The sequence below is a fragment of the Notamacropus eugenii genome, chromosome 4, assembly GCF_028372415.1.
Source record: "Notamacropus eugenii isolate mMacEug1 chromosome 4, mMacEug1.pri_v2, whole genome shotgun sequence".
In the NCBI taxonomy this organism is placed as follows: Eukaryota; Metazoa; Chordata; class Mammalia; order Diprotodontia; family Macropodidae; genus Notamacropus; species Notamacropus eugenii.
Window position 1 is genome coordinate 110,473,119 of NC_092875.1, and position 3,441 is coordinate 110,476,559.

At 45.0% G+C, this 3,441-nt stretch overlaps 1 pseudogene; it reads left to right on the forward strand.

Moving 5' to 3' along the window:
- Positions 1–387: 387 nt before the first annotated feature.
- Positions 388–2,517, forward strand: LOC140500488 (DNA (cytosine-5)-methyltransferase 3A pseudogene; annotated as a pseudogene).
- Positions 2,518–3,441: the final 924 nt, after the last annotated feature.

The following is a 3,441-nucleotide window of genomic DNA, read 5'->3' on the forward strand; positions in this document are numbered from 1 at the left end:
AAAAGGAGGTTCAAAAGCTCACTGAAGAAAATAGTTCTTTTAAAATAAAATGGAACAGATGGAAGCTAATGACTTTATGAGAAACCAAGAAGCTATAAAACAAACCCAAAAGAATGAAAACATAGAAGGCAATATGAAATATCTCACTGGAAAAACAACTGACCTGGGAAATAAATCCAGGAGAGATCATTTAAAAATTATTGGTCTAGAACCTACCCCCCCACTTTGGACTCCTCCACCCCCAGCCCCATCTCTCCCCTTACCCTCCCCCAAGATGGGTGACCACAGTCTGAGCTTCTGGGCCAAAGGGCCTCACACCTGAGCTGGACCAGACAGAGGTTGCACCTGGCCTTATGGGCTGAGAAGAGAGCCAAGGTCATCGCAGTGATGAATGTCGTAGAAGAAACCCAGGGGACTGGAGAGCCACAGAAGGTGAAGGAGGCCAGTCCTCTTGCTTTACAGCAACCTACTGATCCAGCTTCCCCCACTGTGGCCACTACACCTGAGCCAGAGGGGGCTGATGCTGGGGAAAAGAATAATGCTAAGGCCTCTGATGATGAGCCTGAATATGAGGATGGTCGGGGCTTTGGCATTGGGGAACTGGTATGGGGAGAACTTCGGGGCTTCTCCTGGTGGCCTGGTCGCATTGTATCCTGGTGGATGACAGGCCGAAGTTGGGCAGCTGAAGGCATTCGATGGGTCATGTAGTTTGGAGATGGCAAGTTCTCAGTGGTTTCTGTTGAGAAACTTATGCCACTGAGCTCCTTCTTCAGCGCCTTCCACCAGGCCACATATAACAAGCAGCCTATGTACCAGAAAGCCATTTATGAGGTCCTTCAGGTGGCCAGCAGCTGAGCCAGGAAGCTGTTTCTGGCCCACCCTGAGAATGATGAAAGTGACACAGCTAAGGCCGTGGAGGTGCAGAACAAACAAATAATCAAGTGGGCTCTGGGTGGCTTCCAGCCCTCTGGCCCCAAGGGCCTGGAGCCACCAGAAGAAGAGAAATCTCTACAAGGAAGTTTACACTGACATGTGGGCCCCAGTAGAGCCTGAAGCTGCTGCCTATGCCCCACCTCCACCAGCCAAAAAGCCCCAAAAGAGCACAGTATAAAAGCCCAAGATCAGAGATCACTGATGAACGCACAAGAGAGAGCGGCTGGTATATGAGGTACAGCAGAAGTGTAGGAATATTGAAGACATCTGCATCTCCTGTGGAGCCTCAATGTCACCCTGGAACACCTACTCTTCATCGGAGGAATGTGCCAAAACTCCAAGAATTGCTTCCTGGAGTGTGCCTATCAGTATGACAATGATGGCTACCAGTCATATTGTTACTATCTGCTGTGGGGACCAAGGGGTCCTCATGTGTGGGAACAACAACTGTTGCAGGTGCTTCTGTATGAAATGTGTGGACCTCTTGGTGGGACCAGGGGCTGCCCAGGCAGTCATCAAAGAAGATCCTTGGAATTGCTACATGTGTGGACACAAAGGCACCTATGGGCTGCTACAGCGGTTAAAGGACTGGCCATCATGCCTCCAGATGTTTTTCACCAATAACCATGACCAGGAGTTTGACCCTCCCAAAGTTTATCTCCCAGTACCAGCTGAGAAATGGAAGCCAATCCGGGTGCTATCTCTTTTTGATGGAATTGCCACAGGACTGTTGGTGCTGAAGGACCTGGGGATCCAGGTAGACCACTGCATTGCCTCAGAGGTATATGAGGACTCCATCACTGTGGGTATGGTGCGGCACCAAGGAAAGATCATGTACATGGGGGATGTCCACAATGTCACACAGAAGCACATACAGGAATGGGGCCCTTTTGATTTGGTGATTGGAGGCAGACCCTGCAATGACCTTTCTATTGTCAACCCTGCTCGTAAGGGTCTCTATGAGGGCACTGGATGGATCTTCTTTGAGTTCTACCATCTTCTACACGAGGCCTGACCAAAGGAGGGGGATGACCGCCCTTTCTTCTGGCTCTTTGAAAACGTGGTGGCCATGGGCGTCAGTGATAAGCGGGACATCTCATGCTTTCTGGAGTCCAACTCTGTGATGATTGATGCCAAAGAAGTGTCAGCAGTGCACATGGCTTGCTACTTCTGGAGTAACCTTCCTGGTATGAACAGGCCATTGGCATCTACCATGAATAATAAGTTGGAGCTTCCAGAGTGTTTGGAGCACGGCAGGATAGCAAAGTTCAGCAAAGTGAGGACCATTACAACTAGGTCAAACTCCATCAAGCAGGGCAAAGACCAACATTTTCTCATCTTCATGAATGAGAAAGAGGACATCTTATGGTGCACTGAAATGGAGAGGATCTTTGACTTCCCAGTCCATTATATGGATGTCTCCAACATGAGCTGTTTGGCCAGGCAAAGACTGCTAGGCCAGTCATGGAGTATTCCTGTGATCTGCCACCTCTTCGCCCCTTTGAAGGAATATTTTGCCTGTGTGTAAGGGACATGGAAGTGAACTGGGATAGTGACATTTAATCAAAGCAAAACCACCAAGAACAAGAGGATGGAGAGAAGTATCAGCACCTGGAAGAGAAAAAAAGGAATTTCAAGGAAAGAAACAAACAAAACACAAAAAACCACCATAGATGTGAAAACATCCGCAAAGGCATCGCCAAGCAAAAGGGTTGGACATCATCTCCCGATTTTTCAATGTTAAACTTTGATCTTATTTAAAAAACAAAACCAAAAAAAAACTATTGGTCTACATGAAAACTATGATGAAAAAAAGAGCCTAGACATCATCTTCCAAGAAATTATCAAGAAAAAATACCCTAGAACCAGAGAGTAAAATACAAATGGAAAGAATTCACTGATCACCTCCTGAAAGAGACCCCAAAAGAAAAGCTCCTAGGAATAGTATAGCCAAATTCCAGAGTTCCCAGGATAATGAAGAAAATATAAGCAGCCAGAAGGAAACAATCCCAGTATTGTGCAAATACAATCACGATAACACAGGATTCAGCAGCTTCTACACTAAGGGACTGAAGGGCTTGGATTATGATATTCCAGTGATCAAAGAAGACAGGACTAAAACTAAGAATCACCCACCCACAAAAGTGAATATAATACATCAGGAAAAAAATGGAATTTCAATGAAATAGAAAATTTCCAAACATTCTTGCTGAAAAGACCAGAACTGATTAGAAAAATTGACTCTCAAATACAAGAATCAAGAGAAACATGAAAAGGTAAACAAGAAAGAGGTTTTAAGCAACTCATTAAAGTTGACCTGTTTACATCCCCATACAGAAAACATGTTATTTGTAACTCATGAGACCTTTTTCAGTATTAGAATAGAGGGAATATATATATATGTATATATATGTATATGTATATATGTATATGTAGGTGTGTATGGCCATGTATCTGTGTATATTACATATGTGTAACTATGTATACATACTTGTGTGTATGCATATA